We start from the raw sequence: 18019 nt of genomic DNA, 5'->3' as shown, positions 1-18019 counted from the left end.
TGGTTATATCACTTAATTTATACTAAAAACCTATCTTTTCGTGGATGTAGGCCATATCGACCAAGCGCGTAAATCGGGTATTCGATTTATTTTCTTGTTTGGTCTATTATTATGTTCGATCCCTTGTTTCCGCAACGAAATTGGGACATTCGATCATTTCTGATTGGTTTAGTTTCAATAATCCAATTTGTTAACTCAAAAGAACTCAAGAAACAAAACTCACAACTAACAAATCTTGAAAAATTCATTAAGCATGTACTAGATGTGCGTGTATTTGTTCTTTCGGTTGTTGTAATGCCGTCAAGTAACTACCCATCACAATGCATTTCATAAAAAACCAAAAGAGATCCGAACCCGTCTTGTCTTCAATTTTGGTTGAACTTGGTTCGGAAAAAGCCCGAACTGAATTATATGAAAACAGGTACAACTGCACATAGAACATAATAACAAGCTCCACGAGATTTCCGTAGCTAAATTATGGTCATCTCCGTGACTAAATCTGGAAAAACAATTTACTTGGATCTTTCCGCTAAATCTACATTGAACCAAGTAAAAAATGAGTCTGACAAAAAAAAAAGAGAGTAAAAAACGAGACTTTTTCTCTTTCTCTCAGTTAAAGAATCAAGCTTTGCTAACATAATAATTCGTGGGTGACTGTGAAAATTGTGAACCACATATTATTAAAAGAATGGACCCCACGACAATTTACTTGGAACTTTCCGCTAATCCCACGACTGCAATGGCCTTGATGCTTGAGTGCGGGTCAAAGATCACCTCTGTGGTTCAGTCGTCTTGAACTTTCCGACTTTTCTTACCCCGAAAGCTAAATGTCCGAAATGTCCCATTTCTCAGTACCTTCCAAGAGTTGTCCTAATGTGGGCTGTCCAGAACTAAAGACCGACTCTTCATAGTCCCCGAATCTGAAAATGACTTTAGGGGTAATATCTTCAAATTTCATCATGATAATGTCTCGTGTTTTTCTCAACTAGTTTCTTTCTCATATTTCCAACTGAGACTGAAAAATAACACGTTGCGATAGGAAATCTGGTCGATCGCATTCTTCTCCTTTTGGCTGCTAAACTAGGCGACCACTTCAGTAGAGAATTTTCTATCCCAGGAAGGATCTGAAGCTTTGACTATTCTGCTCTAGGAAGCATCCTCAGGCACGAGAAAAAGGCGTATAAACGAGCGCGTCATCTGTTCAATCCTCGAACAGGTCCGTGATTCCTGAGAAAAGAAGCAGGAACAAGAATGTTTCAGATTCTTCTCCTTCTAGGATCACTTCTACTTCGTGAACAAGCATCACTAGCAGCTCCTTTGGCGAAGGGTAATTGCACCCAAAAGTGTGGGGACATCACCATTCCCTACCCCTTCGGGATTGGAACCGGGTGTTTCCTCGACGAGTGGTACGAGATCACCTGCCAGGAAAGCAGCAACGGCACCTTCCCAGTACTGAACAAGGCCAACTTGAGAGTGCTCAACATTTCGCTACCTGAGTACTTTGGCAACAAGAACGGCATGATCAACGTCAGTCTTCCTATAATCTACTCTTCGAATGCGAGCTGCGGGGGAAATGGAAGCTTCACGCCTGTGAGCTTGGAAGGAAGCCAGTTCGTCTTCTCTGACTCAATGAACGTCTTTGTTGCCGTCGGTTGCGACGTACGTGCTCTGTTGCAAAACACGCACTCTGCTATAATAGGATGCGAGTCCAGTTGTGAAGCAGAGGACGCCGTTGTTAGGAACGCAAGTTGTTCGGGCAGAGACGGATGCTGCCAAACCACGATTACCTCAGATCTTCAGGCTTTCAGTGTCGATTTCCAGCCCAGCAGTGGAACAGGAGGAAACAATGAATGCAACTACGCCTTCTTGGGAGATAGGTCGCAATTTGTGGCTTCGACTACGGACTTCAATGAGTTGAAGGCGAGTGGGCGTTTCGCGGCGGTGCTAGAATGGGGGATAGCTAATACCTCAGAAGCTGCATTAGAGGTCTACAAGTACTACCAGGCTACAGACGCGGGGATTCCTATTACTGCAGCAAATATAGCTTCAATTCAGACTACTCCGTGGAGATGCCGTTTTTGCAGTGTTCTTGCTTTCCTGGCTTCGCCGGTAACCCCTATATTAAAGATGGATGCGAAGGTAAAACCAGTTAACTTTTATCGCAAAATCATCGGAAACTTTATGTCAAAACTCTCTAGTAATAAAGGGGAACAGGATAGTCCGTTCGTTACAATATTTAACCATGGAATTAACAAGATATATTGCTTCACTTTTGTCATCAGATATTAACGAATGTGAAGATCCACATCGTTGCAACGGGACTTGTGTGAACAAACGGGGCAGTTTTGAATGTGTAGCTGGTAGAAGGACAGCCATTCTTATTGGTAAGTGTATCTTTTTAACTTAGAATTTCGGACTGCTTTGGACTCGGAGAAAGAACAGAATAGCATAAATCATGTTTAGAAAAAGGTTACAGAAATAAGTTTTACCATACCTTCGTTCCAGCATGATCGTCCATTCGCCTTGTGATGATTATAAGTTACAATCGAAACGACCTCAAAACTTTCTTTTCGGACTAATACTTCTATTTGATAGATATGAGAACACTGGAACTTTTCTAATCGGATTAATCGCTCCTTTTTTTTTTTTTTTTGTTGCTTCTAATCCGATTCACCTAAATTATTGATGATAAGTGCCTTAATAGATTCTTGACAAGCAGGGTACAATTTGTGGACTTTTTGCCCCTTAAATTCTTGTAATGCAGGGCTTGGGGCAGGGCTTGGGGCACTACTTTTGTGTCTTGCGTTATGGAGGCTGTACAAATACGTCAAGAAGAGAAAAGAAATCAAGCTCAAAGAGAAGCACTTCAAACGCAATGGTGGTCTTTTGTTGGAAAGTGAGCTGTCTTCACCAGAAGGCAATGTCGAGAAAAGCAAATTGTTCAACTCCAAGGATTTAGAGAAGGCCACCGACAATTTCAACGAGGATAGGATACTCGGGCAAGGTGGGCAGGGCACTGTTTACAAGGGAATGTTAACAGATGGAAAAATCGTTGCAATTAAGAAATCGAAAGTGATAGATGAGGGAAAAGTAGAACAGTTCATAAACGAAGTCCTCATTCTCTCACAAATCAATCACAGGAATGTGGTTAAGTTATTGGGGTGTTGCTTGGAGACGGAAGTCCCACTTCTAGTATATGAGTTCATACCAAACGGGACTCTATACCAATATCTGCATGACCCAAATGAAGAGTTTCGTGTATCGTGGGACACACGCTTACGAATTGCAACTGAAATCGCAGGAGCCTTATTTTACTTGCATTCAGCAGCCTCTATTCCCATTTATCATCGAGACATCAAGTCCACCAATATCCTGTTGGATGAGAAATATCGAGCGAAAGTGGCGGATTTCGGTACTTCCAGGTCCGTTTCCCTTGATCAAACTCACGTGACCACATTGGTGCAAGGGACTTTTGGCTACCTAGATCCCGAGTATTTCCAATCAAGTCAGTTCACAGACAAAAGTGATGTGTACAGCTTTGGAGTTGTACTTGTCGAGCTATTGACGGGACAAAAGCCTATCTCGTCGTTGAGGGAACAAGAAGGAAGAAGCCTTGCGACCTATTTCATAATCTTGATGGAGGAGAACCGCTTGTTTGACATGGTCGATCCTCAAGTTTTGAAAGAAGATAAGAAGGAAGAGATCGAATCAGTTGCTAACCTTGCAAAAAGGTGCTTGAACTTGAATGGGAGGAACCGGCCTACCATGAGAGAAGTGGCAATGGAGTTGGAGGGGATAAGGAAGCTCCCAAATCCTTCGGCTGTGGATCAAAATAAGGAGAACCGAGAGGCAACTGGATCTTATGACTCTGCTTTTACATCTAGCAAGGCAAACGTTGAGATGGATGTCATTACATTGTCGGATGTGCAGCCACTCTTGCCCAGTGGGACATGGTGACTGTTACAACTCTAAAAGAAATCGGTCTTCAAAGCAAAAGAAAGAAAAAAGGAAGGAGGAGGAAAACTTGTTAGGTTACTAATAGGAGGATTGGGTAGTTATTTATCGATTATGAACTTATTCTCGGTGTTTGGGAGCAATAACCAGTTAAGTCGTACCTATCCCAAATTTTATTCAAATCCTGTAATTAGCTAGGAATTATCGTATTGTTCCAATTTGGCAAATACTCATAATCTAGCTCGAGCATGATGCAGTGATTCTACTTCATCTTGTGATCCACGAATACTTGCTGTGGATCTAATTATTGCAGAAATTACATCAGTGGGAGCAAGCATCTTTGTTGCACCAGCCTTGACCATTCAATTAGGTTGTTACTCGCAAATGCTTAAAAGTGACTTCAGCACATTTTGGAAAAAAAAAAAATCACTTCTCACTAATATGATTCGTTTGCCCTGATCATTTTTTTATGTCATGCCATAGGTTTGCGTGATACTACTCCATCTCTTATGTATTTGCGGTTGCTTTGTGTTGATGATTGAAGAATTCAAACAAGAAAGAGACTCATAGGAGTATAAAGATAATTAGTGGAAAATTACCGAGTCTTTAATTTTTTTTTTTAAACCATCGATTGTCCGCCGTTTTTGACATCCTCAGGCTTTGATGTTTCGATGAATTATCAAGTCTTCTTGTGGGGACCTGGATGTGACAACGTTACCTGAATTGCAGCCATTCACGTGGTTCATGGACATCTTTTGCCCTTTTTTGGGTGGCCCAGAAAATTCCAAGGTACTTCTATTGATGGCTTCAGCAAGAAAAGTATTAGGGCGAGAAAAATCTATCCCGGATCGAAAATTCATTTTAGAAATTATAGAATAATTATCGCTGCCCTTAAATTAATTACACGACGTCCACGCTCGAGGACGATAAAGAAATAGCTTCTTCTTTAATAATGAAAGAGACCGCGTCACTCGCATATTACATCACGATTAAAGACATTAAAAGCAAATCACTTTTGTTTTAATAAAAGTGAGTTTTGCTTTCTACCTTTTGGATTGACAAGATGCCGAAAATCATTTCATTCGTCAAGAACAAAAATCTTAGTTATCATGGTATAAGTTTGTCGGATGATTTTTTTTTTTTCGTTCGGGAAGAGATTCTTATTGTAGAAAATGGCTTTGGTTTCGAAAAAAAGGACAAAAAATGAATGGGAACACGAGAGCATCACAAGATACTTCGTTTCTTATACTGATGTGATTTTTGTGTTCGTCTTGACCAAGTGATAATTATCAAACTGATAACTCTCCTTCCATGTGTTAAAAATTGTCAAGTACAATCTTTCTTTCTAGCTCAATTCTAATGTGCTTAACGATGTATAAGATGAAGGGTTCTGAAAGGTCATCCAGTATGGTAATGATCCAACCAACCCCTCACGGCTCCTTACTTACCAAAATGGTCTCCTACGGATGGATTGGTGATATCTATATAAAAATGATAAAAAAAGCTTTAGAAACTTAGACGGAAAATAGAGTAATACAAGCGGGCTCATCACTCTACCAGCGTTGTTCATCATTTTCTCTCCTGTACATTTGTACATCTAAAAGTATTCTGTGTAGTGTTCTTGCTATTTTATAATCAAGTTATAAGCAAGTGTACGAGGGTGATAGCAATACTTGTAACTTGATGGTGTAGTCTATCATTTGATAGGAACAATACGTGTTGATTGTAACTTGGCTTGAAAATTACTAATGGTCCAACCATTGCTGAGGCTATTGCCTAATAAAGAAGATGTAGGCTTTCGGATAAGACCGAATCTTTATAAATCTCTGTGGAATCTTCTCCATCTCTTCATTATTATCTTCATCAGTCCATTATTAACTATGCTTGTCAGTAACACTTCGCACCTTTTACCACTGATCTGCCACTAATCATTGTCAAACTGTTGTTTTGATGTTTTAAGAGTCATAATTAGGTTAATTCCCCAAGAGTCTGTTCGGTTTTGGGAATTCTAAGAGTCTTTTGTTTATGTTTTGTTTTATCTCTATAAATAGAGGTGTGATCTCCATTGTAAGACATGACTTTAATGAATGAGAATATTAGAGGTTTGCTTATGTTTCTGAGCATATCTTGGAGAGTGGATACTTCTATTTCGGTTTCTTTATCCTCGGAGATCGGATTACTCCGTGGTGGTGAGCCAAGAAACCCTTTATCCTTGGCTGGTGGTTTGTCTTTTACGCCTTGGTGGTGAGTTTCTCTATCCTGAATTCCTTTATCCTTGGCTGGTGGTTCACCTTTAAGCCTTGGTGATGAATTTCGTTGATCCCGATCTCGTTCTTTGGCTGGTGGCGCGTCCTTTACGCCTTGAACAGATTGTATTCTATCTTGCATTTTAACATCAAACCTTCGATCCATCCCTACATACTCTGATCTTCTACACTTTCTTCCATAATCAATCAAAACACACTTGTCCTCCCTCACATCTGCATCATCATGTTGCTGTAAACCAATGGAAATCGGTCTTCAAAGCAAAAGAAAGAAAAAAGGAAGGAGGAGGAAAACTTGTCAGGTTACTGATAGGAGGATTTGGTATTATTTATTGGTTATGAACTTCTTCTCCGTATTTGGGATCAATAAACGGTTAAGTCGTACCTATCGCAAAATTTAGTCAAGTCCTATAATTAGCTTGGAATTATCGTACTGTTCCAATTTGACAATACTCATAATCTAGCTCGAGCATGATGTAGTGATTATACTTTGTGTTGTGATCCAAGAATACTTTCTAGCTTGTTACTTGTAGATGCTTAAAAGTGATTTCAGCACATTTTGAAAAAGAAAATCACTTTTCACTGATATGATTAGTGTGCACAATCATTTATTTATGTCATGCCATAGATTTGCATGGTACTGCTCCATCTCTTATGTATTTGTGATTGCTTTGTGTTGATGACTGAAAAATTAAAACTAGTAAGAGATTCATAGAAGTATAAAGATACTTAGTGAGAAATTACCGGGTCTCTAATTTTCCTCTTTTTTTTTGTGTATAAGTGAGTATTTTGTGGTGATCAACTGAGAATTCAAGCTAGTAAGAGACTAATATAAGCGAGCATGAGAACTTGTAATCTCATCAATTCAGAGTGAGCTATATGCCATAGGATATTCTCGTCAATTAGAGAAGGCCACCGACAATTTCAACGAGGATAGGATACTCGGGCAAGGTGGGCAGGGTACAACTTATAACGGAATCTTAACAGATGAAAAAATAATTGCAATTAAGAAATCGAAAGTGATAGATGAGGGCAAAGTCGAACGGTTCATAAATGAAGTCCTCATTTTCTCACAAATCAACCATAGGAATGTGGTTAAGATTTTGGGGTGTTGCTTGGAGACAGAAGTCCCACTTTTAGTGTATGAGTTTATACCAAACGGGACTCTATATCAATATCATCACGACCCAAATGAAGAGTTTCGTGTATCATGGGACACACGCCTATGAATTGCAACTGAAATCGCAGGAGCCTTATTCTACTTGCATTCATCAGCCTCTATTCCCATTTATTATCGAGACATCAAGTCCACCAATATCCTCTTAGATGAGAAATATCGAGCAAAATTGACTGATTTCGATACTTCCAAATCCGTTTCCTTCGACCAAACTCACATAACCACATTGGTGCAGGGGACTTTCGGCCCAAGTAGATCTTGAGTATTTCCAATCAAGTAAGTTTACATATAAAAGTGATGTGTACAGCTTTGGAGTTGTACTTGTTGAGCTATTGATAGGACAAAAGCCAATCTCATCACTGAGGGAACAAGAAGGAAGAAGCCTGGCGACCTATTTCATAATTTCGATGGAGGAGAACCGCTTGTTCGACATCGTCGATTCTTAAGTTTTTAAAGAAGATAAGAAGGAAAGGATTGAATCAGTTGCTAACCTTGCGAAAAGGTGCTTAAACTTGAATAGGAGGAACCGGCCTACCATGAGAGAAGTGGCAACGGAGTTGGAGGGGATAAGGATGCCCCCGAATCCTTCGGGCTTGGGTAATAATCAGGAGAACCGAGAGGCAACTGGATCCTATGATGCTACTTTTACATCTAGCATGGCAAAAGTTGAGATGGATGTCATTACATTGTCGGATGTGCAACCACTCTTGCCCAGTGGGACATAGTGAATATCTGTTTCCCGATGGTTATATTCTCAATCAATGGAAATGATCTTAAAGAAGAAAAGCAAAAAGGAAAGGAGTTAGGTTACTAATAAGGCGCATGTAACACTAATTCTATTTCATGGGCTTAAAGTGTTTGATAAAATTTGATCAAGTAGAAATCGTTTGGTAAAAATTGACTTCTTAGGATTTTCACTTAGCAAGATTTTCACTCAGATTTTCAGCCAATTTTAAGAAGTAAAAAATTTCTTATCGCCCGCACTTCGCCCGCCATCATCGTCTGAGGCACGACCATAATAGCCACCGCCCACCCACCGCCGCCGCCACGCCGCCACCGCCGACCACCACCCACCGCCGCCACCACCGCCGCCACCATCACCCACCCACCACCGCCGCCACCGCCGCCAGCCGCCACCGGCGCACCGCTGACCATCGCCCAAAATTTTGTTAATAATGTTTCAAAAATAGAAATTTTCAACCTTACCAAACGAATTTTTCCGATCGAAGTCAAGGAATAAAAAATCAACGTCTACTTTGAGGAGAGAGAAATCATTCGAGTTGATTTCTGAGAGAAGTCTTACCATGCGCCCCTAAGAGGATTTGGTTAGCTATTTACCGTTATGAACTTATTCTCGGTGTTTGGGATCAATAAACGGTTGAGTTATACCTATCCCAGTGTTTATTCAGGTCTGTAGTTTAGCTAGGGATTATCCTACGTGCCAATTCGGCAAGTTTCCGCAAATTGCAATAATCTAGCTCGAGCATGCACTACAAAAAAGTTTACAAAAACCAAAATACTAAAGATTCAACGAAAAACGCAAAATAACAAAAACTAAAGTTCACGTTAATTAGTGAAATTTTCGACAAACACCGTGGCAATTAGCAAAATAAGTTTGCTAATTAGCCGCAATTTACAAACCTTCGGGAAATAGAAAAACTAGCCTAATTAGCCAGAAAAAATTCGTCGCAAATTTAACACTAATTTAGTGACAAATTCGTTCATCCAAATTTACGAAAAAACAATGTTCGTCGCAAATTTGGGACGCCGGATAGCCACGGATCTTTTGAAAATAAAACCCAATAGTGACAATTAATTTTTGGAAAATTAGCAAAATTTGATTTCATCACTAAATTGATTTACTTGGACGAACCCGATGAATTTTTGCGCACTAGTGAAATCAAATTACCACAAAATATTATTCATCGCTAATTGCAATTAATGGCAAAAGTCATCAATAAACTGAAAATGAGCATGACATTTCAAAAAAAGCCAAAAAGCATTTAGTGAGAAATTAAAATAATTTAGTGATAAAATACACAATTTTTATTAATTCTTTAGCAAGGACTATGAATATGTTTAGGGCAATTTAGTGACAAATTTTATTTTTCATATGATAAAATCATTCTACTTTGATCTAAATTTAATAAAAAAAAATAATTACAATATATTTAACATGATAAGTACTAATAATATCAAAATTTTATAATAATAGAAAATCGAACATCATCACATTTTCACAAGAATACAAAATATTTTCTTTAGGAACACAAATAGTCTGATAAGGAGCCTCCAAGAGGTGACATTCACTTGACAACAATGCCAACGAATCAGACCACCTCAAACAATCAAGACAAGCCAATGTACAATCAAACCCCAAGGTATTTGCCAGCCGGGATCTCTGAGGTAATAAGATCGAGTTCTGAGAGCACCTCTTCCTCAACATTTATTAGCTGCATCCACACACGAACATGTCACAAAAGGTAAAAAACCAAAAAAATAACATCTACTGAACGTAAAAAAAAGGGAGCCAAAAATAACAAAAGGTCTCACAACTGACTTTCAATTTCTATGCCAACGCAGTAATATTTTTATTTTAACATACTAATATGGCATCAAACGGAACACATCAAAAAGACAGGAATCATATCAAAATTTGAACATGGAGTAATAATCAAGAAGAAAGGATCCAAGTTACCCCGGTAAACAATGATCGACTAAATCCCACAGTAAGATTAAGGAAAAAAAATCCACCATTAAAGAATCATACAAAGCATCTCAACACAAGCCCTAACTAACACAAAAAAGATAATAAATAAACACAAATGCCCAATTGTCAATCAACAAGAAGTCGCAACTTATAATATTTTCACTTTCCCCAAAAAAAAACCCAAAAAAAATCAACGAACAAGGATTGCAGATTGTATTATTTTACTTTTTAGCAAGAAAATCCAATGACAAGGAAACCAAAGTTCAAACAGCAAATCTAAATCAGGTGATGTAAGGATATATTAGAAGCGACGGAGAACTACCGCAACAGCACGTGATAAGAAAATCTCAAGTTGCACATTTACAACATACCTCCAGGCGTTTCCATTGAAGTATGCAAAACACGTTCAAAGTACTGACATATGAAAAAAAACAATGATGTTATCAAAAGAACCAAAAGGTGAGGACATACCAAGTTACAATTTATTCAGAAAGCAACACATCGACTGCAAAAAGCCCCACCACACATCTTCGGTTGTAGTAGTCAATAGACAGCACGAGAATAACCAGAGAATCCAACAAAAACAAAAAAAAACCAGTGTATTCTGAATCTGATAAAGTCATGGAATACCACAAGTCAACCCTTAATACGAAAGAAAAACGAATATCAAGCCCAAAGGACCAGAATCCATTAAATAACACCATAGGCAGCCAGAATGAAACGGAGTATACAAGACCCCCAAAACACAAGCATTGGCAAGAACCAACCCAGATATGCAATATTTCCACATGTGTAGAAGCTTAGATCAGTACAGTTACAAATTAATCAAATGGAAGTAGTGAAGCCAAAGCACGCAGCAAATCCAATGATGTTCCACAAATCCAGTCAAGAGAACATTTACAATGACATAAATCACCACGTATGGTACTATAACTAGAAACAAGCGAATTCGGACAAGAAGCCCACAAGCAGATGCCAATAAATTACAACAAGTAAAGGATTATTAGCATGAATTCCCAACCAGTAGACAAACGAACAACGAAAGAAAGACGAACAGGGACGGCACGAGCCACTGGGGCAAGAATGAAGGAGGTCGCATCGCATGTTGCTATGGCTTCCCTAAGTGCAACGCCTTTTTCCTCGCCCAAAAACAAGTGACGCCTTTTTCCTCTACACCGCAGGACCCATCACCCCGTTGGTCGAACCCCAATACAAATCAAGTCTCACCCATTGGCCGCCGAATACGAACGCTACCAAACCAGTCACACCCAATGAGCGATCAGCTACTTACTTGCGAATAGGAAAGGAAGGAACAACGCGAACCAAACCCAAAAATCGTTAGTTTAGCATCGACAATCTTCGGAAGCAGGACAAATGAAAAAAGGACAAGCGAAAGGTTCCGACCAGATCAGAAGGACTCAACGGTTATGCCTAAAATCAACATCGATAGATCATTCCGTAGTCGCGGTCGAAGAGGAAAGGAGTGATGTTTGAAAGGCGAGACCGCAGTTCTTTTCTGTTTGCCGATAGACAATCAACGAACCGAAGGTTTGAGTCGGCGTGGAGAAAAAATAAGAGAAAAACACAAAACGAACCCAACAACAAAGCCCTGGAGCATAGGAGAAAAGAGAAGAAGAGAAGGCGTTGAATGGACGAGAAGATGAGTAAGCGAGACGAGCTCCGAGTTGGTTGACCTGAGAATTGAAAGCGAAAAAATGGGAGAAGAAGAAGAGGCGAGGTTGAGTACGGCGATGATGAGGTGGTTCAAGAGGGAACCCTAATTAGAGGAAAATTTAGCGACAAAAAGTGATTCGTCCAAATTATCGACAAAAAGAATCGTCGCTAATTTAGCGACAAAACGAATTTCGTGGCTAATTAGCAACAAACATGTGATCGTCACTAACTTCAAGAGCCAATTTGACGAAAATAATGTTCTAATTAGTGACAAACATGAAGTTCGTTGCTAATTGCTAATAGCCAATTAGCCACAAACAGAAGTTCGTCAAAATTAGCAACAAAAATGATCGTTGCTAATTTAGCACAATAAATCATTTCGTCACTAATTTGAATATTTTCTTTTTATTTATATTTCAAAAATTAGCGACAAAAATGTGATTCGTCGCTAATTTTAATATTTTTTTCTTATTTTATTCATAGCTAACTTCACAAATCAACATTCGCGCTAATTAGCACAACAACAATTTTCGTCTAAGTTTTAAGAAGAGAATTGCCAAAAACGTTGTCATCTAATTAGTGACAAATAGGTTTCGTCGCTAATTAGCGATGAAAACATTGCTCGTCACTAATAATTTTTTATTTTTATTTTTATTTTTATTTTTATTTATATCTTATTAGCACAAAAACAATTTCGCCACTAACGTAGCGATAAAAAGCAATTTGTCGCAAATGAACATTTCTTTTATTTTTATTTCTATCATATTAGTACAATAATACATTTGCGCTATTAGCGATAAAATAATGATTCATGCTAATTTTAATATTTTCTTTGTTATTTTTATTCATAGTGCTAATTAGCAACGAACGGTGATTTTCGTCGCCAACTTTCAAGAAAAGAATTTACGACAAAAAAGATGTTCGCCGCTAATTAGCAATGAAACGTCAGCTTTTCGTCACTAATTGGCAACAAAGCCTATTTTCGTTGCAAAGGAGATAGCGACAAATAATCTTTTCATGGCTGTTTTCGCCGCTAATTTGCGACAAACTTTTTTTTGGCAATTTTCATCTCAAATTAGTGACGAAATATTTTTCGTGGCTATAGTCGTCGCAAATTAGAGACAAAATTTTTTTCGTGGGCATTTTCGCCGCAAATTAGCCGCGAAAAAAAATGCGCTAATTGGCGATGAATTTTTTTTCGTCGCTATATTCGTCCCTAATTAGCGACGAAATTGTTCGTTGCTAATGTCGTCGCAAATAGCGACGAATCTTCATTTTGTTGCTATTGTCGTCGGAAATTAGTGACAAATTTTTTCCGTCGCAAATTTTTCGTGGCTAAATCCATGTTTTTTGGTAGTGATGATGCAGTGATTTTACTTCATATTGTGATTCACGAATGCTTGATGTGGATTTGATTATTGTAGAAATTACATCAGTCTGGTCATATGTTGCATTTGCACTCATTATGGTACAAGTGATTTCAGCACATTTTGGAAAAAATTCAATTTTCACTAATATGATCTGTTTGTGCAGGATCATGTCATAGTTTTGCTATCGCCATCTATTTTGCATATGTGGTTGCTTTGTGTTGATGACGGAGAAATTCAAACTAGCAAGTGACTCAGAGAAGTGTTAAGATAATTAATGAGAAATGACCGAGTCTTTATTTTCCTTTTCCGTATATATGATTGTTTTATGGTGATTGATATAAAATGATCAAGTCTTTAATTGTCGAGAAAAGCATCAAAAAGTTCTAAACCTATTGCATTTATATCAATTCAGTCCTAAACCTTTTTTTTTGTGTCAATTTAGTCTTAAACCTTTTGCATTTGTGCCAATTTAGTCCGGAACCTTTTATTGGTGCCATTCAATCTCAAATATTTTGCATTAATGCCAATTCAGTCTTAAATCTTTTGCATTGATACCAATTGAGTCAATTTGGCCAATTTTGACCTAAAATGGCTAGCATGGACGTTACTTGTCCTACGTGGTACGGCTAGAGTCGGTATGGTTTAATAATTTTTAAAAAACCAAAAAAATGCTTAAAAATATTAAAAAATATTAGAATAATATAAAAAATGTTTACGATAGCGCCGGTCATGCCATGTAGGATAATTAATATCCATGTCGATGATTTCCAATCAAAATTGATCGGATTGACTCAATTGGCATAAATGCAAAATATTTAGGACTCAATTGACATTAATGCAAAAGGTTGAGATTGAATTGGCACCAATAAAAGGTTGAGGGCTGAAATGACATTAATGCAAAAGGTTTATGACTGAATTGACACTAAAAAAAAGTTTAAAACTGAATTGACACGCAATAGCTTTAGGACTTTTTTTGACATTTTTCTCTTTAATTGTCTGTTCGGCTAAACCATTAGTGGGTCCTAAACATGCAATTGGTGTAGAAATCATCTAAAAATGGCCTAATCAAACTGACCATATCCGTCCAAAAAAAAAAAAGACCATGAAGTTTCGACCAAAAAAAATAAAAACTGACCATGAAGAAGATTCCAAGAGAAGAGAAAGACATAAACTACCATATTGGGTCAAGTCAATGAGGATTTGACATCCTCAAGCTTTGATATTTCGATGAATTAGCAAGTCTTCTTATGTGGACCTGGTTGTGACAACGTTACTTGGTTTGCAGCCATTCACGTGGTTCACGTACATCATTTTTCCTTTTTTGGGTGGCCCAGAAAATTCCGAAATACTTTTATTGATAGCTTCAGCAAGAAAAGTATTAGGACCCAAAAAATCTATTTTTGATCAGAAATTCATTTCAAAAATAGAATGCTTACTATTCGCGTCCTTAAATTAACTGCACGATGTCCCATGCTGAAGACGATAAAAAAGAAGGCTTCTTCTTCAATAATAAAAGAGATCGCGTCACTCGTACATTGCACCACGATTAAAGACATTAAAAAGAAACCACTTTTGCTTTAATAAAAATGAGTTTTGCTTTCTACTTTTTGGGTTGACAAGATGCCCAAAATCATTTCATTCGTCCAGAAAAAAAAATCTTAGTTATCATGGTATAAGTTTGTCGGATGATTTTTCCGTTCAGGGAGAGATTCTTATTATCAGAAAATGGTTTGAGCTTCCCAAAAAGGACAAAAAATGAAGAAAAAAATGAAGGGGAACATGAGAGCATCACAAATAATTCGTTTCTTATACTGATGTGATTTTTGTGTTCGTCATGACCGAGTGATAATTATCAAACGGATAACTCTCCTTCCATGTTTTAAAAATTATCAAGTACAATCTTTCTTTCTAGCTCAGTTCTAATGTGCTTAACGATGTATAAGATAAAGGGTTATGAAAGGTCATCCACTGTGGTAATGATCCAATCAACCCCTCACGGCTCCTTACTTACCTAAATGGTCTCCAACTGATGGATTGGTGATATCTATATAAAAGTGATCAAAGAAGCTTGAGAGGGTTAGACGGAAAATAGAGTAGTACTAGTGTTGTTCATCATTTTCTCTTCGATAATATGTACATTTGTACATCTAAAAGTTCTCTGTGAAGTGTTCTTGCTGTTTTACTTAAGTAGAAAAAGGGTAATTAATAACATTACCTACATTTTTACAAAAATGATTCAATTGAAAGTAATTACATGTATTAAAGACATATGTCCTCCACATGGAAAAATTACCAAAAAAATTTTTAAGCTTATTGCAATTGTGCTAATTTAGTCTTAAATTGTATAATGTTAGTTGAGTCCATTGGCTGGAAATCTCTGACATGGATACCAGTCGTCCTATGCAGCATAGGCGGTGTTGACGTGGACAAATTTTAATAACATTTTAGTATTTTTTTAATTAATTTATTTATGTATTTTCTTTTTCCTTTGTTTTTTTTTTTTTCCCCCTCTCAATTCGAATGTTCTTCAACTCCGTATACATATATTTAAAGAATCTTTAGAATTAAAATGACATTAGAAAGCTTCGTCATTTCTATATTTAAGTGAAGAAAAGATTAATAATAAGACTTTATAGGCTTCTAACCACATTTTCACCAAAATGATGCAATTGAAACTAATAGCATATACTAAGACAAAGGGACAAAATTCAAACTCAAACATTAGAATCATAATTAAACTGCATCTAACTAACAAAATAAAAAGCTTCTCACAAAATATAAACATACAATACAAAGAAACTAAACTCTCACACTAAATGAGGTTCAACTTAAATTAATTTCTTAAATAACCTAAACAATGCTAAACTAACGTTAATATTGAGAATTCAAAGAAGGTCTTAATCATGTTAAATCAGAAATTCTAAGTGACAAGTACTTAAAAGAAAAGGATTGGCGATGAAATGTGAAATTTTGTGGCAATAAGCAAAGACGTGGAACAAAGATTAACCCAATGCTGAAGGAGAAGAGAAGAACCCATAAGAGTTTGGTATAGGGAAAATTTAAAAAATCTAAGGGGTACGAAGAACAATTTAAGCCGTTAAGGAAAGTTATGGATATACCAAGTCTAATGTACCTAACCAGGTCCGTCCACAACAAAGGATCCCGAATTGTGATCTGTTTTGGCAAATGCTCCAAATCAAGTCGAACTCGATGTTCTAAATTCTTTTCCTATATCTGAAGTTACACCAGAAAAAAAAAAAAAGAACTCCTAGATAATGAGGCTGATTAGATACGCACACACGAATGACGAACCCCATTGATCATGTCCTTCGTTGTGGGGAAGACTCCTCGTGACCACAATGTGCAACTTTTTGTGACTCGACTTTCTTGGGATGTTGGCCTAAAAATATCTTTCGGTAAAAATATTAAGCAGGACCCTCTGGTCGCTAAAAATGAAAAATAAAACCGTACAAAGAGTTCGGAATATTGGAGTTATCCCATATCGATTCGGAATTAGGCTTTCATTTACACTTATAAATTGATCACCAGCCCCTTTCCACATTTGATATGAGATAACTCCAACATGAAATAATTTACACATTATGATCCAAAGCATTAGCAAATGAATTAGAGTATTTTAAAGCGGAAATCTTTATTAGTTTTCTTCAATCCCAGTGCCATGGGACGCAATCTCTTCCATTATTGAAGCAAAAAACGTGGCACATGATTCACGTACATCTTCCACATTTTTTCAAAAGTGCTGTTATTGATGGCTTGCGCAAATAAAGCATCGGGCTTGTTACATGATGTACCGCAATGAAGGTGAGTTTTGCCTCAGCAATGAGAGAGAGATTACAACACTCGAACATCGGGAAAGAAACCGCCACTTTTGCTTTAATCAAAAGTGAGCTTTTGCTTTCACTTACCTAAATTATTCCGCACTCGAGACCAATGAAGGTGAGTTTTGCCTGCAATGAGAGAGAGATTACAACGCTCGAATATCGGGAAAGAAACCACTTTTGCTTTAATCAAAAGTGAGCTTTTGCTTTCACTTTCCTAGATCGAAAAGATGCCAACACCCCTTTTCATTCGTCAAGAACAAAAAATCGTGGCTGTCGTACGGTGATTTTGCCATCCGATAAAGGAGTTCTTGTGGTGGAAAGCGGTTTAATTGTTTAAGAAGGAGAGGAAAAAAAGTTGGAATATGAGAGCGGGGTCATCTAAAGTTAGTTCATTTGGGATAATGATTTGATTTTTGTGTTCATATTGATATAGCAAAAAGTATTAAACTGATTTCTTACCCAAAAAAAATTATTAAACTGATTTTTGTGTTCATCTTGTACATGGAATGCAATTCTAAGTCTTTCCGATGGACAATATCTAAAATTGTCTTGTGCCATTCAAAAAGTGTTTATAAATTGCATTCAACATATTTTGAGGATTTAATTGCATTATCAATAAAGCTAGAGGAATTAATTGAATCAATTGAAAAATTTAGGACTCGAATGCACTTTTGCTAAATGATTAGGACTTGATCGAATCGATTGAAACGTTTAAGATTTGATTGATGTTGACACCTAAGATTGGCCCTAGCTTGGGAAAGCCAAAGAGCCCAAGGAACATTATGGGTTTGAAGGCAATACGTAACACTGAGGCAAAAGCAAAGTAGATAAGCTAGACGATCAATCGCTTAGTGGATAAGATAAGCAGTTATCGAGCCTATCTAAGAATTTAGGGATAAAATATATGAAAGTAAACTTTACTGACGGTTATCCTTTGTAATTAGCTATAAATAGTTGGAGATGAATCCTTGTAAAGAATCCACAATCAATAGCACTTATCGATTTACTCTGCATTTTAAGTTAGGGTA

General features: G+C 37.3%; 2 pseudogenes; both read left to right on the top strand.

Moving 5' to 3' along the window:
• Positions 1-647: 647 nt before the first annotated feature.
• LOC115731363 lies at positions 648-4302 on the top strand (annotated as a pseudogene).
• A 1023-nt stretch (positions 4303-5325) lies between these two features.
• On the top strand, positions 5326-8120 carry LOC125315960 (annotated as a pseudogene).
• Positions 8121-18019: the final 9899 nt, after the last annotated feature.

Source organism: Rhodamnia argentea, chromosome 7, assembly GCF_020921035.1.
Source record: "Rhodamnia argentea isolate NSW1041297 chromosome 7, ASM2092103v1, whole genome shotgun sequence".
NCBI lineage: Eukaryota > Viridiplantae > Streptophyta > Magnoliopsida > Myrtales > Myrtaceae > Rhodamnia > Rhodamnia argentea.
Note: the sequence above shows the minus strand (reverse complement) of the source record. Positions and strands in the feature narration are given on the sequence as shown.